At 36.8% G+C, this 16,924-nt stretch overlaps 1 protein-coding gene across 4 annotated transcripts in view; it reads right to left on the bottom strand.

Annotated features, from left to right (window-relative positions):
- SIPA1L1 (signal induced proliferation associated 1 like 1) overlaps window positions 1-16,924 on the bottom strand; it is a 175,460-nt gene that overhangs the window by 71,955 nt on the left and 86,581 nt on the right. The gene's annotated exons all lie outside the window — the stretch shown is intronic.

Raw genomic sequence — 16,924 nt, 5'->3', positions numbered from 1 at the left:
TTTATCATTATCTCAGAAATACAGTGCTGTGTTACATGGTGGCAAGGAGTTTTCTAACTATTGTTGGGTTGCCGGTTGCCTTCTGAAAAATGAATGCTGGGTTCTGATTCCAACAAGTACAAATTTTTCCTTCTGAATTGATTAGTGGTACTCATTAGTTGGGTACTTTTTAGTGGTACTTTTTAGTGAACAGTGTTACAAAGAACAAGTAGGGAGCTGCTCAGCTAAGGATACATACAGCATACATTTCCCAGAGAAATTATGTAAGAGCCAGATCAGGACTCCCAATTTTTATAACCAATTTAAAGCATTTACCATTTACAAGTCATACATCCTTGGTTGCCATTAGGTATTAACACTACCTAGTCAACTTTCTGATTAATGTAAATATCTGATATGTTAACTTAAAAAAGGGAAGCTAATTAGTAAAAAGTGTACAAAACTGTAAGAGAGAATGTTTGTCATGAACATTTATTTTCTGCTTTGCACAGCCTTATTTGTAGATTAGCTACATAGTCCAGAATGCATGCATTACCTCTGACCAGAGTTTACAACACTTAGAAAGGTTAAAGCTAAATAGAAACACATATTTTAAGTAACTCAATATGAAAAGTTTCATTTATTTCCCTGGCTAATAAAATTTTGTCTACCACAGCTCCTGTATTATTCCAGCTTAACAAAATCACAGAAATTAAATACCTCATCAGTACAGAAGTGATTACAAAGCCTTTAGCACACTGCCCTTTGAGGAGCTAAAAAACAAACCACAGATACGTCCTTGCTGGTAGAAGACAAAAGCATGGGATTGTCAAGATACAATCTTGCATTGCTGTGTACATCCTTTAACACAAGCTAATAATTTTCAAAGGCTGAACCAATCACACAAAATGTGTCCTTTAAATAATTGTCAAAGGTGTGCAGAGTGCTGCTGAACCAGCACTGCACTGACAATACAGTATTGTCTACAATCAAAGCTTTCTAATGCTTCCAGGGAAACCAGCACTTTCTGTAGTGTCAGAACTACAGTATTTTGCACCACACTAATTAAATACCAAGCCAGGGCAATTTCTGCCTCCAAAGGCAGCATGTTTAAATTTCACTTGCCATAAAAAGCATCTCTTTAAAAATAGCTGCTCTTAATATAAAGCTCAACACATAAGGAATACTTAAAATGCAAGCTGACTGCATCACACATAACAAGAACAGTACGAGCCACCCAGGGTACTACTGTATTTTTACAGGCATTTACATAAATGCAGCTCTTCTGCTTGTAATGCTGCTACAATCTTAGAATCATGGAATGCTTTGAGTTAGAAGGGACCTTAAAGATCACCCAGTTCCATCCCTGCTTTCTGTTGTGTCAGCTGCAGGACTCAGCTCTGTGCTGTCAATAATACTGCTGAAATAACTGTTTTTTCTAGTTAAATAATTAGAATAACTTTAGAAAGGCAGTCTACTTATGCTGCTGTTGCAAAACTACTGAATATTCAGCTATAACTTTTTACAATTTTCAAGCACTCCAACCTAAGAACTAATCAGGCTGGTGAAACAACTTTGTGCGCTATCAGATCAAGGAAGGGAAAAGGCAAACACCGTATGCCATGATATAACCTAATTTTCTGCCATACTTTTCAACAGTCCCTATCAAAGAGTGTTTAAGCACTATTAACTTCTATGAAATAGCAACACTTCATAGCACTTCCTAAAGATATATACAGGCTTGCTTTTATAGGCAGGACAGAAGGAAATTAGAATGAAAACTGGTAAGGATTTAGGGCAGGAGAACGCCAGGATAAAAGGGATTGTAAAGGAGAAGTCAAGCTGAGGGTTGAACATAAAACATGCAGGAGTAGAAGCATCCACTACCAAAAGCTGCTCTTCACAGTCTGCAGTGAAAGCCAAGATTTGTCCCTCTCTGTTCCCCTTGCACCAACAGGACCTCTGAAAGCAAAGTATACACCTCCTCCCCCCCAAATGCTGCTCTACTGAAACAGATCACCTACTAGCACAGGTTTCTCATTAACTTCAGGGCATAAGTTCATGCAGCAACCCTTAAAAATTCCCAAGCTTGGTGATGACCATATAAGCATCCAAACACCACCAGTTTACCCTACCTCCCCAAATTATTTGTTTTCCTTTAAAAATTTTCAGGACAACAATCCTAAGTAAGGATATAGATACACAAACACATCTATAATCATGTGGAAAAAGATAACTAAGTGGTCTATGTAGCTTACTCTTGACCTGTTGTATACATGGTTTTTGTCATTAGTTACACGACCACACAGTTTATAAATTCTCTGTTCCTGACTCAGCTTTATGTATGTCTCACTCTGGGGACCAGCTGTTTCATGTTCTGTAGGTTTTTGCAGCTGTCCTCCATCTGCTGTAGCAGCTGGAATACAGGCCATAAATGATTATGGTAATACTTAATATCATACTCTGAAAAAATGAACTCCACTGTTGACTGTGTCTATATGAATTAAATCACCATTAAGTAAAATTTTTTGAGAGTGCAACCACCTGTCCATGTTTATCTCTCTAGACCTTCCCAGCCTGGTGTCTAATCCACAACCTAACAGTCTAGTGTAAAAGGTTTGACTAGTTTCAATCAAAATAAAGTGAAGACATTACATTTGATAACATCAAAAATTCCTAAAGCACAGGTCCTGGGTACACTGATTATCAGCTTTAATGAAAATAAACGACAACAGCAATCTGTACCTTAACCTTTTCTAGCATTCATTATTTGCAAAACATGACCACATCAGAGACAGAGCGAATCCCACTTGATTTAAAAGACCAGTAACAGGTGTTATTTTGAACAGAGAAACCTGCCAGAACTTAAATATTAAGCAGCAAAATCACTAACACAGAATATGCAATATATCAAAATTAGTTACAAGATCGGCAGTATGGTACCTACTTCTAAAGCCAAGAGCAGCATTTGTGAAGAGTAACAATTCATACTTTGCTACCATTTCAATAAAGAAAAAAGACAATTTAAGGTAGAGCTATGAATATCTATGCAAACAGAGTATGGCAAGGACAAAGTCACATAACCACGAAAATGTACTTTCCCAATTCATCTCAATTTACTAAGGAGGCCAACAAAATCATCAGATGAACAGCTACATATAAAAAGCTGTAAATGAAAACCACATGCAAAAATTACTGAAAGGGTACATGAAAATTTAGTACTGATTATCTCAATTGAAAACCTGAATAGAGAGTTAAGAGAATAATCATAAAGCCAATTACCTGCTTATCAGATTGCATACAGTAATTAATAAAGCAGTCCAAGTATCTGTTCAAAATAGGTCTCAGATCCTTAGGACAAAATTTACTCTTAGGTTTTTACCAGTACCAAATGACTAAGTATCTAATGTCAACTCAAAATGAGCACAAACCTATCTTCATCCTTTTCCTTTCTATTTATACCTTTTAAAATCACTTTGCTGTCTCCTCCAAAGCCAAAGTTTCAGGTATAGGACAAAGAACCACTCTTATAAAAGGACCCTGTAGTTGAACTCCAAGATGGTTTTGCAGACTCCATCACTCATAAAAGGCAGGAAGTCAAGGATCTTGATTTCTTATTTGTCATGCCCGAAGTCAGACACCCAGAAAAATGAAGACCTACCAGTCAAGATTTCTAGAGAGCTTTGGAATACAAAGCAGCAAACACAAGTAGTTGATCAAGAAGAAATATCTCACTCAAATCAGTTCAGGATAGTAAAAAAAAAAAAACTATCAACTACTGCAGAGTAATCAGTTTCTATCTTGGATCCAGTTAGATAAAGAAGATAATTCAACAACTAGTTGTTAAGGTGAATGGAAGAAAGGAACTTATACCTCAATTCAGATAACTAAAGCTAAAAATTGTACAACAACTTATGTGGAATCATGCTCTTTTTCTCTGCAAAGTAGTGACTTTACCCACAACTGAGTCTTACTTGACAAGATTCAGCAATTCCTCTTACCTGCTGAGAACATGAGACTCCAGATTCTGGAATCACGGGTGTTAATGATCCTAATAATCTAATGTTGACAGAGATAGATTTGGGGGCACCAAATTATTCATGACTCTCAACATTCCAAAGGAAAGACTTCATACTTTACCATCAGCCCTCATTATAAAGCGGCATTTTGAAATTAAAAATTTGGAAAGGAGTGAATCAGTTTCAACTTTTAGGACAGTCTTGCTTTTGACAAGCTTCCATACCAAAGATCTGCTCCACTCCAAACATTAAAACATAGTAGAAGGTGGTAAATGCAACATATTGCCAGGGATACTTTAAAATTACCAAAACTGCAGGATAAGGAGATCAAAAATACATTTTACAGCAAGCAGTTGTTAAAAACTTAACAGAGATCTTCTCTGTTCCATGGGGTTTACTAAAATACAGTCAATTTAGGAAATGCAATGCAACAACACACACATTACTGGCAGCAATCCTTGCTAACTTTTACTGGGAAAAGAAATGTCATCAGCATAAGCTCCTGAAAAGCAGAAGCTCCTCTAAAACTAGAAAAATAAATGAGAACAAGGAAAAACATTTTCTATATGAAAGCTTATCTATTTTTGTCACAAATTCTTAGCTGAATTATAACAGATCAAACCCTGGGAGGCAATATTAATTTATCAGCCAATTAAGTTATTATTGTACAAAATAATGTCTAATTGCATAAAATTAATTCCTCAGAGGAGAAAAATTCTATTTAGCCTTTTGAAATACTTCATCTGGTTACCTATTATTAACTTTATCCTTTTCTTCCCAGGATTACTTCCATCATTGTAATTGCAGGAAAGCTAAAAGGTTCATCTTTCTGAGGAAGTTTCTATTAACTGAAAATCTATTTCAAGAATAGTGTTTGGTATTTTACTAACTTACTTTTTTTTCAAACTTAGCAAAATTGCTGGCTTTGTGTTACCTGAGTTTGTGATAACTGTCAGCTCTGCATAGACAGATTCCCTCAACCTCCCCTTCTATTCCCTCCACTTCTCCAATTTTTGCGTCTACAAAATTTGTCAGTGATTCACATGTCAGCAAGTCTGTGTTTCTGCCTTTTTCTCTGATTGTTTCCTTGCAATCTAACCATCAGAAGAAAATCTTTGCTCTGAGGACACTGGGTGCCATCTGTTGCCATACACACAATGATCACCTGCACTGATCTGCTAGGATTTAGCACTGCTTTATTCTTAGCTTCATTCTCTGCTGAAGTAGCTGATGCAATTACACACGAACCTAGGCAAGGTTACATTGATTTTAGGATGTAGCAGTAATTACTGTGAGTCACTACCACCAGCTTCTGCATTCTTGCAGTATATGCCTCTCTAGAGACAAAGCCAAGCTCGCTCCGCTCTCACAGTGGAACATGCGGAGGCTGCGCAGCTACTAGAAAAGAGTGCCGAGTTGAACGCATCCACTGTGGCACTCGGCAGGATTTGCTCCCCTGGTTTCAAGCCCTGGTAACCATGGCTGTAAACCATCAGCTGGCTCAGAGCACAGTGAACCACCTGGCCTCTCTGTGCAGAAGACCATGAACTCACACTCGGTAATCATAATCTCCTGCAGTCAGTGGTAAATGCTTGTGACATAACAGGATGGTAAATGAAGCATAATAAAAGCTATCAAACTGAGACAGATATAGCAACACAGGGGACAGTAATCTCCCACCTGTGCACTTCAGCACATTTTGCTCCGTTACGATTTCCTACTCATTATTCACCAAGCAAACACAACAATGTCTCAAAGCCAGAACTGCACCCTGTTTTCACATCCATTTCATATGCGTTAATCAAGACATGGCTATCACAATTCTCAAGTGTACGAGTAACTGTTGCTGAAACAAATACTTAAAAACTCCTTCTAACTGAGACAGAAAGGAAGAGTGAGAAGAGGACTGCATATGGTCATTCCTACTTCAACACTCCTGTTCCATTTTGGCACCAGTGTCAGTCACGGAGTTAATTACGTGTAGAATCCCTTTCCTGGAAGCTAAATTACAGGATCTAAAAGAGAAATTATGATAAGTTTTACTGTATGCTATACTGTATTCTATTCCTGGAACAAAACAGAGAAGAAGCATCTCTTTAAAATAAGAAAAGGGAGGTTAAAAATCAAACTGTTTTGTGGTTGGTAAAAAGTTGCTTTCTTCAGAGATGGTATCTGTGAGCTGGAATAACTTGCTCTTGTGTTGCCACTGATGTAGACTCATTTCCTAGAGAGCAAGCACTCGTTTAAAAAGTAAATTGTTATAGTTTGCTTTTTGTGTACATACATCTACATATATTTACACATAAGATGTTAATGTTACATTTCTAAAGCTTCTCTAGACAGAAGTACTTAAATATAACTTAAGCAAACATGGTAATTAACCCTCTTGTCATTCAAAGACTTTCCACAATTACTAGTGTTTTACACCAGTAAATGTGCTTAATGAACTGCATTCACTATTGCTATATGAAGAAAACAAAATTAAAGCTAAATCTATCAAACATTCATTCAGGAAATTGACTCTAACAACCTGGAATAGGCCCAGCAGCATGAATCTTTTAGGTATTCAGATTATTCGAACCTTAGGCAAATAAAGACAGCACAAAATAATTATATTGAAAATTACAGCCCAAACTATAAAGTCATACAAGGGCTGCAGAGAGCAACAAAGACATTATTTTTACAGTTCACATGTTTGAACAGATAAGAAAGCATGTAATTTTCAAACAATCCTTGCAAGAAGTACAGCAGTTTCCATTTCAAGTGACTGCCACATCCAGTCAAGTGTGCAACACCAAGAAAGGAAGTCAATTAGGAACCTTAGAGAAAGACAGTAATTTGTAGCAAAAACTTGAACTTTTTTTTTTTTTTTAATCCTATGATTGTAAACAACTGCAATATTCAAATTGAAATGTACTCAGTGGAACCCTCCACAGCCTTTCACTAAAAATCCCTTTGGGAAAAAAACTAAAAACTCAGTAATATTCTTTTCATCAATATGCCAATTTATCTTTTTCAAATTGCAAGTTTTGTAATACTACACTGCTAAGCTCTTGAAAGCATACTGGTGTATCAGTGTAAAGAACATGACCTAAGAGTGCAGATAACCAAAAAGGAAAAATAAACAAACTCCCCCTAATAAAAGTAGGGTAAAACAAAAGGTTTAAAAAAAAGTTAACTGTTCATTTAGATACTGATATTAGAAGACAAAACAAAAAATTAGTAAGCAACAGATTTTATAAGAAAGCAAGATTAATTTTCAGCAATTCTTCACGTTTGTAGGTTTTCCATTCTTTTCATTTTACTCTTCGACCATCAGCTTCATACTTTGCCTATAATCATTTCACTCACAAGCATGCAATCCCATTTACAAGCCAAACTCTGGTGTCCTTTCAGTGGAACACTGAAGTAGGCTTCAAAATCAGTTATGTATCAATTTCCAAAAGGATTCTAAAATGATTGCCACTAGCAACCACCTAGATCACTGTTAAGAGTGATATTGATGGATTACTGCATGCTGCATTTCTCCCATATACTCCACCCCAAAGTGGGAAACTGAATATTGGGTGCAATCTTCTTTTTGGAACCACATTTTGCGTTTTCTGAAGCCTATTTATCCATACAAGCAAGCAAAAATGACAACCAGATGAAATAACCTATTACTTCAGATAATTAAACTGTTGACATAGAAAGCATAGCAACAGATTCAGTAAGTCACATATTTTTAAAGCAGTGCTTATGGCAACCCCTCCCAGTGCTCCAATGTAACAGATCCTCCTAAACTAAAAAGGCTGTGGTCTTTGTCCAAGGAAGATGTTTATTTACTAGCTTGGTTTCATTCAGAGTTAAAGACGGGGTCATCCCACAGACCAAGAAAGAAAACCATCTTAGATTACCATTTGACACACATGCTGTGTAAATCTAACCTTATGAGAAACCATAAATCCACCAGAATTAAAAAAACAAAAAGCTTTCAGGCTTCTCTAACTCTTATATAACATAAGAAGGCATAACATCAGAGATCCCTGGGGATAATTCACTTTCCTGTTTTTGATAAAACACATATAAAAAGCTTTTTGTCCTTGACAACCACATTTATTTTCTAAATATATGCATTACATATGTATTTTCCAAAATGCCATATTCATGAATATAAAGGAATAAAGAGTTCAACCTCCATATAGGATCGTATATAGCTTTTTTGGTTAATCTTCCTTTAAAATGTCATTTAAAATTAAGACTAAAAGAAATAGTTTTAAGTAAGACTTCACCAGTTTTGGGGGCAGGAAAATAAATCAGAAAAATATGGATGGGACCATACAACTGACAGGAAACAACTGACAGGAATTTAAGAGCACTAGGTGTTCTATCACCAGGTTACAAAGATGAGTGTGTTACATCCATTACCGATATCACCTCAAAAACTGCAAATGATGTCTGAAGCTTTCAGGGTGAAATGCAAAATAATGACATATAAACCTGCAAACAGCTCCAAAAATCTAGCAGGGAACAGAGTACAACTACAGAAACTCTGTACTCTGCTAAATTAACAAATATCACAATGGCAGCCCCCTTTTCTGTATGGGAATGTACACAAAAACATGAGGCAAAAGCCAGACTGGTAGTACATAAACTATTATTCTACATCTAAAATACTTCAAGTACTAATAATGATGAATAAAACAACGTAGAAAGGGACAAAAACCTGCGTGTGAAGACACGCAGTTACTCAGCAGAAATCTGCATCCTGCATGATTGCAGCATTTATGGTTTAGAAAACAATAAAGGTAGATGTGAATATTTCAGTTGATTCATTTCTTGTGAGTGCTGTGCTACAAGAGGGTGTTCAGGCTGGATTTCACAGGACTTAGAAGAAGAACTCTTAATATGTAGAAAACCAAGAAAGGTTACTTGGGAAATCTCTCAGCAGTGACCAGCAGGTCTGATGACGTGGGTACGTTATGTTCTGCAGTCCTACCACGGACTATACGGTCAAAGCAACTGAGAGCATCCAAGTAGACAGCACTTCTGTTTTAAAGACAGCCACACCAGTCACTCACTGAGGGCAGAGAGTTATCTCCAGCAACTGCAACAGGAAAATAACACCTACTTGGCCACCCACATCGACTCTTCAGGAGTGATTGTGAAAGTCTGTGCACAACTCATTGTGTGAAGCAACCTACACTAAATTGCAATACCAGGGAGAAGCAAATAAGCAATTCAAGTCAGGAATCCAGACAGTCAAGCTGGCAAATCAGGATACAAACTGAGAAGAGCAAGCAAGGTGGCAGCGACATCTAAAAACACACTTTGCAATTTAAATAGGAATCAGTCTATTACAAGCACACATATGCCAGCAGTACTGGCACTTCATCCATATATTTTTAAACCTAAGAATAAAATTTAGGTGGATGGTTGGATACTACCAGTTGTCTCAAAGCATGAGTAAACTTGTGTGTGTTTGACCTGCCCACCTGTCCATGCAGGTCTTTTATCAACTGCCTTTCTAGCCCAAGACCCAACTTACTCCTTACAAGATTTATTCACTTTTCTCTAAGTTGGGCTACAACAACTCACAGATACCACAAAAATAAGCCTCCAGCCAAACATCCCAGATATAGTCCAGCATGCCCATTTGAGATTTTTTTCATTATAATCTAAGGAAGTATGATGGAAAAATCTTTTTGCCTTTTCTCCAGTCATGGTCAGTAAAAGGAAGTATCTACATCTGTTCCTGGTTCACATGCATAAAAAACAATTTATAAAATGAAAACAGATTTGAAATAATTTAAATTCCAATACTAAACCTTCAAAAGTAAATTACCTACAGAAAGTACATGTGTGGGTGTATTCCTGTTTCACTGCATCAACAGCCTTAATCAGGCTTGCATACTATTTCTGAATATGGTTCATTATATAAAATCACGTTGATAACACTTCAGCAAGAACATTCCTTAACCCTTTTTCAAAACGGAAATATCTTTCTTGCACCACTTTTCACCCTTGCTGTCTTTGTTTGGGGGTGACTTTCTCCAGCCACCCCGACCTTGAAGCCATGACAGTCAACTGTAAACCACAGGAATCTCCTTGAACCCTCCGGAACGGCTGCGGCTCCTCCCTGAGCTGAGTACGGCAACTCTCACAGACGACTCCTCAGCTCCACTTGCCTCTGCAACCCCCAAGTCCTTGGAGATCCTCCCCAAAAAGCAGACTTTGAAAGGTAATGCACCTCCCTGCTCATGTGAAGTCAAAATTACTCCAACTACATCAACTGGAGCCACATATCTCCTGCTCACAAACTACAGGCCCTGCTCAGAGTTCTGAGGAGTAGTTAGGAATACAAACGCTACTTTGAAGCCCAATGTGCCTTTTTTGATTCGGAGGGCTGCATTTTCTTAAGCATGTTTCTTTCTTGGCTTTGTGTCTATTCTTCTATTACTCCGAAATGGGGATCTTATCAATATAATGTATTTTAATGTTATGTTAATGTTATGTTAATGTTATGTTATGTTAATGTTTAATGTTTAATAATATAATGTTAGTCAGATCAATAGAAGAAAACTCCTTGAAAATATCAGCAATTGTGAAGCATAACTTATAATTTCTCGGTAGAATTTCTGACCAGAAAAGGATCGTACCTGTGCTCCACAATCTGCTTGTTAAATTTCAAGATAAATTTGGTCTTGGATTAGATTTCACCCTGTAAAGACTAGATGATTTTATACATTGAGAAACTTTACTTAGTGATATCATCACTATTAAAAGCAACTCATCTTCCTACATTGCAACATGGAATTTTTTTCTACAGCATAGCTTTGGTTGTTTTTTATGACAATATGAGAAAAATGGTTGTTTTTTATGACAATTTCAATAGCTGATTCGGTGAATATTCTGATGCTAGCACTACTCAGTTTTCATCATAATGCAAAACTTCGTACTCCCACTAAAGAAATCCTCTTCAGTAATTACATGAATTTAAGTCTCTAGGATTTTAGAGGAAGATGCAAATATAATTAAGCTGTTTTATGTTCACAAATGTGTTTGGAGGAGAGTTGTGGGGAAAGGAAAAAAAAAAAAAAAAAAAGAAAAAAAAAATTACACCATCAGCTCAATTTGCATTGTAGCCCTCAGGAAATGAACTCTATTCTTCAAGCCTACCATGAGCACAGCAATGAGATTAGAGCAGAGAAATCTCTTTGGAGCTGGTTGCACACACACAAAAATGACACACCTAGAACCACTGTATGGCAAAATCTACAGATACTTCTTTTTTTCACTACTTTGTACTTCATGCCAACCATACAGTCATCATTTACCAAATTCAGTGAGTCATTTTTTGAAGTAGTGAGACATGGCTCAAAATACGATCACAGTTTTAAAACTGCCTGATAAGCATGGATTCTGAAGATCACAGAAGTGCTTCAAAATACTAACTTTTATAATGAAAATATTTGGTTGCCTTCCAAGTAAAGTACTTCTATTGGTTTCTGCTCCCCTATACATTAATACAGACTTGCCAGAATTTCCACTAAGGATAACCACTCATTCTAGTTGAAAATCTCTCTGAAATGAAACATAAAATTTCTGATAGTCTTGAGTGATTCAGTTCAGAAAAGGGAGTAAGTTTTTGGTGAATCTTTTCTTTCATATTAGGAAAAAAAATACAAGTACTGGAAGAAATTCTACCATGAAACAAAATAGACTTCTAAATCTTGACTCTCTTTTTGAAGTTCTGAAAGGGTGGGGGGAACTTGTGTGCTAAAAAGTCATGGTGTGACCACTGAAATATTACAAACAGTTCACTTACCACAGAAACAGAAAATTTCTATAAAGCAACCAACAAAAACGCATGATTAGTTATCAATCATAACCATGATTTATGGATGCCAAAACCTAGCTTAAAAAGTGGTCAGGTAAGTTCATATACAAAAAATGTCATAAGGGGTTTCAAGTGCAAATAGTTCAATATGAAGTTGGAGAAGTTCCTCAGTCAGACTTCTAGAAACTAGGAAAACATAGCATGAGATATGCAACTATTTGCTTGCTCCTACCTTTCTCTTCCGTACAAACAGATACAGCACTTGCCTGATTCAGAACTGCCCTTGGCTATATTCTTACATAAGATGAAATCACCAAGTTTTATTAGTAAGAGAAATTAGCTTAAGGGAATAATGTTTTTGTATTGCCATCTCAGATGAAAAGCAGGAGCTTTTCAGGAGCCCTGAAGACTTGAAACTTGCACTGGTCCAAAGCTTCAGTTAAAAACTTGGCTATTACTTCTGTATTGCAAATCTGTCTCCCAAAATCCACATGCTACTCTACTGCAATGGCTTTTTAAAAGGATCATTAGGTCAGAACAGCCCATAAACTAAATCAAACAAAGAAACAGGCAAGGAACATAATAGAAAATGTTTGGGGAGTGTTAGTATAGCCTAATGCAGCTTCTGGAAACTAAATTACTTTCAGAAGTAGGTTGACTTCAAAATACTCATTTAAGACCTATGGCTCAGACATCAGCTGTTGACAAGGCTGTCTGTCAAATTACAAAAATGTTTTGCCAATTTGTAAGTAGATGCAATCAGAGCATGAGGACTACCACTTAACAGGTTATTTTAAAGGCTAGCTTGAGGACTTCTCCTATGACAACAACTGCTCTAATAAAAAACTCTTTCCTTGAAAGCCCTGTTCTTACTCTACTGAACCTAAAACACGGGCATTTAAGTCAAGTCTTCTCTGAATTACCCCCTAAAGGAGACATTAGGTCTGTACTTACTGATTATAGATCAAGTCTACAAAACCACTCTCTCTAAACTACCATTAATTAGCTAGAGTGGCACTCTCCACCCACAGCTCACAGACAGAAAACCTTTTGACAAAGCCATGGGAGATAATAGGATGATGTAAAACAAAAACAAAAGAGTGGAAAGGTACAATATTATTTTAGCAGTCAGAGGATCTGAATAATAAGAAAATAAACAGTGAAGGAAAAGGATGTGCCTGAAAGGACAAGAAACCTAGTATCTTCTTTTCCTTAATGTTATTTATCTATTCATTTATCACAGCCAATAATAAAATTACTACAAAGCCTTCTTTCTAAAACAGAAGAGAAAGCTTTGATTTCAAGGTGAAAAGTACATTATATACCATCAACAGTACCTGCCTTAAACTGAAAAATCTGCATACACTGGGAGATGTTACAGAGCTGTGCACTGCTAGTATACAACACTACGGTATAACTGATCATGAAGAAAAAGATAAATAGCTTGTGATCCTGACATATTCTAAATTAACTTTGCAAAGAGGGCACTGGAACAGACCAGTATTGCCATTTTCCAAACCACTTTGTTTGAGAATCAGTATCATAAATACCCACTCACACAAAGTCATTGCGTCAACTCCCACTAACTCTATCTTAACTTCAAGAAGAAAAGTCATCAGTTCAAAGTATGCCAAGAGAAAATATTTTAGTTGTAAGTACAGGTGGAATGAGAACAAAATAGGAAAGTGAATTTAAGGCTGCATGCAAAGAAACTGCGATGATGCTGCATTAGTGCTAATACATGTGAAAATTAAATCAATGGATCTCCTTCCACTGCTCCTGCAAATCATCACTTAGAGATTAAAGCATCTGGGAATCATGGAATAACATCCCTTTGAATATATGTAATGATCTCAGTTACATGATGCTAAAATTCTCAAGTTCATTACACTTCATGGACTGAATATGGTGATTATTGCTGCTGTGAGAATTAGGTTTTAGCAATCCTGATTACATCTGAAAGCTTTGTGAAAACTATTCACCTTCCAATACAGATGAAGAAAAAAAATTTTGAGGAACAGAAGAGAGTTTTAATTCTTCAATTAAAATTCTTCAATTCTTCTTCTTACTTAGCATTGTGTTTTCATCTAAATTACATACCCAAAGTAAAGTAATGCAGTCCTAAATTACTCAAGCATTTGAAGAAGGGAATAAATTATAAAAATAATGTTTATTTTAAAATACAGTGTCCTGGTTTTGGCTGGGTTAATTTTCTTCATAGTAGCTGGTATGGGGATGTGTTTTGGATGTGTGCTGGAACACAGGGTTGATCATATAGAGATGTTTTTGTTATTGCTGAGCAGGGCTTACACAGAGCCAAGATCTTTTCTGCTTTTGGTACAGCCACACTGGTGAGGAAGTTGGGGGTGCATGGGAGGTCTGGAGGGGATACAGCCAAGGTCAGATGACCCCAGCTGACCAAAGGGACATTCCACACCATGTGACATCATGCTCAGTATATAAAATTGGGGGAAGAAGGGGGGCATTTGGAGTGATGGTGTTTGTCTTCCCAAGTCACTGTTGCATGTGATGGGGCTCTGTTCTCCTGGAGATGGCTGAACACCCTGCCTATGGGAAGCACTCAGTTAATTCCCTGTTTTGCTCTGCTTGTGTGAACAGCTTCTGCTTTCTCTATTGAACTGTCTTTATCTCAATCCAGGAGTTTTCTACCTGTTACCCTTCCAATTCTCTCCCCAGGCCTGATGATGGGGGAGTGAGTGAGTGGCTTCCTGGGGCTTGGCTGCTGGCTGGGGTTAAACCACAACAGTTTCATTTATTTCCATTGCATGAACGCCATTTTTATTTTGATACACTTCCAGCTGCAGTACGTTAACCTACAGACCTAGTGAAATACCAGCAGAACCCAGCTCACATCGAGAATAACACCTTCCTTCCTACCTCACATCTCCTCAAACAGGAGGTCAGAGATCCCTTTAGGTGTGTCCACAGAAGGAAACAAAAGCATCGAGAACAGACTTAAAATTGAACTTCGTAAAGACAGAAGGCAATGCTCAGTGCAGAGATTAAGTAAATGTTGTGGAAGAGTAACAATGATGAGAACTACTTGTGAAGGTAGTGCAAGTACACTTAGAAAGATTAGCTTCCAGTTTTAAAAACCACAATGAAAAGTTCATAAATGGAAAACTATTTAAAATACTGCTAAAAATTATTTCTTAACTGAGTTATGTACCAGCACAGCAGCTACTATACTTACTAAAATACTGTAAATATACACCTTTATCATCACTGATAATCCAGGAATTTCTATACAGGTAGGCCAAAAATATTAGACCCCATTTCTGGGAAATGACACAGCAGGTAATAAATTACTGTACTGTTTTTAACTAGCTGGTAATATGTAGTGCTGTAACAATCTGGTGAGCAGTCTGAACAGATGCTTACTGGTAAGGAGAAGACGCGGCAGCAGAAAAGTGCTGTGTTTCTAGGGTATTGATCCTTACAAATATGGCTTTAAATCAACAATGTAACTGCCAGCAGAGAGGCTGTATTAGCACATAATTCCTGTGGCTAATGATCAATAGTTAATCCGCAGAGGAGAAAATGAGGCAGAGAGAAGCCATTGGTGCATACAGAGAATTACCAGATACCTTGAAATACTTGGTTGGTAATAGAAAGACAACAACCATTTACTAAGAAACAGTACTTTTATGCATGAACTGGCAATGTAAGTAATTTATTATCCAAATCAGTATTCAAAGCAGAACATAAGAAAGCAGACAGTACTGCACTACTATATTTTGCAGTTAAAGTAATTTCTCATGTAGTGAATACTTAAAAATTACTCTTCTGCATTCCTAGATGCTTTGAGAAATTTTTGAAGTCTTTTTCAAATACTTCCATGCTGTCAGGTAAAAAGTTTATAACTGCCTTTTGTTGAGTCCTTCAAGGACTCAACAAGAATGCAGAATTCCTACAAGTGGCTTTAAAAGCCTTGATTTGGGTAAGAAAAAAAAATTCTTTTCTCCTTCTGGATATACTCAGACCTTAATTAGGACTTGGTGATCCTTTAAATCAAACTCGTTTGTTACACACTGCCAACAAGTCAATATCTTCTTTTGAGAGCAGATCATCATGTCAAGTATCTAACTAGCATGTTAAGAATTACAACTCAAACTTCAGACCCATAAGCACCTGGCTGAGAAGAAATTTGTTTTCGACCAGTACTCTACTATTCTGCACAAAAAAACCTTATCAGTAGAACAGATTAATATAATTAATCCTCTGGTTAAACCTACAAATAAATGCAAGGGTAGGATGAAGATCAGATTTTAAGTGGGTTTTTTTTGGCTAATGTAACAAAAATGACTTTTAGGTCAAATAATTACTTGAAATAACCACTTTGTACACAACCAAACCAAGCAGTACACCAGGCTGTCCCACAAAAGATGTGCAACAGCGAGATATTAAATTCTTTAAGGAGATGGAAACAAAAAGCTCAGCACTAAGGAGCTCACATTATCAACAAGCTACAGTTTTGGCCAGAGAACACATTACTGTGGTATGCAGTGTGGCATGCACTGCTTCTCTGATGAAGTCATTAGCCAGAATAAAAATAGACATCTTAGCAGTATGGATCTCTCTTCAAGATAGGGGTCCCTTCTGAATCTTTTTACTTTATGTATATAGGAAGAAAGTAAGGCACTGTCAGTCAGTAATGAAAGACTGACAAAAATCTACTTTGAAACAATCCTCAAGTTCATCTTCCATTTAAGAAGAAAACATGCAGGTATATCAAATGCAATTACACACATTTATTTCCAATTGTCTTCCTATAATCTCAGAATCTCAGTGTTATTTCCTTTTTTCTCCAAAATCAAGGGCCAAAGTTGATTTCTATATCCTTGATGTACACAAGTGTGCATGCATTAATAAATCAAGCATACTAGTGGGCTTCCTGTGAAGTGAGACAGAAACTGTAGTCACTGGCTCTATTAACCTGCACAGCAACCGGATTTCCCTTCCATGCTCCTTCCTAAGGATGCATGCAGGAATGTATCAAAAATTTTCAAAATAGACAACAGAATGACTTTCATTTGCTTACCAAGTAAAAACTGAAAATAAAAACATGAAAACCAAGTATTTAAAA

Source organism: Anomalospiza imberbis, chromosome 6 (genome assembly GCF_031753505.1).
Source record: "Anomalospiza imberbis isolate Cuckoo-Finch-1a 21T00152 chromosome 6, ASM3175350v1, whole genome shotgun sequence".
Classification (NCBI taxonomy): domain Eukaryota; kingdom Metazoa; phylum Chordata; class Aves; order Passeriformes; family Viduidae; genus Anomalospiza; species Anomalospiza imberbis.
Note: the sequence above shows the minus strand (reverse complement) of the source record. Positions and strands in the feature narration are given on the sequence as shown.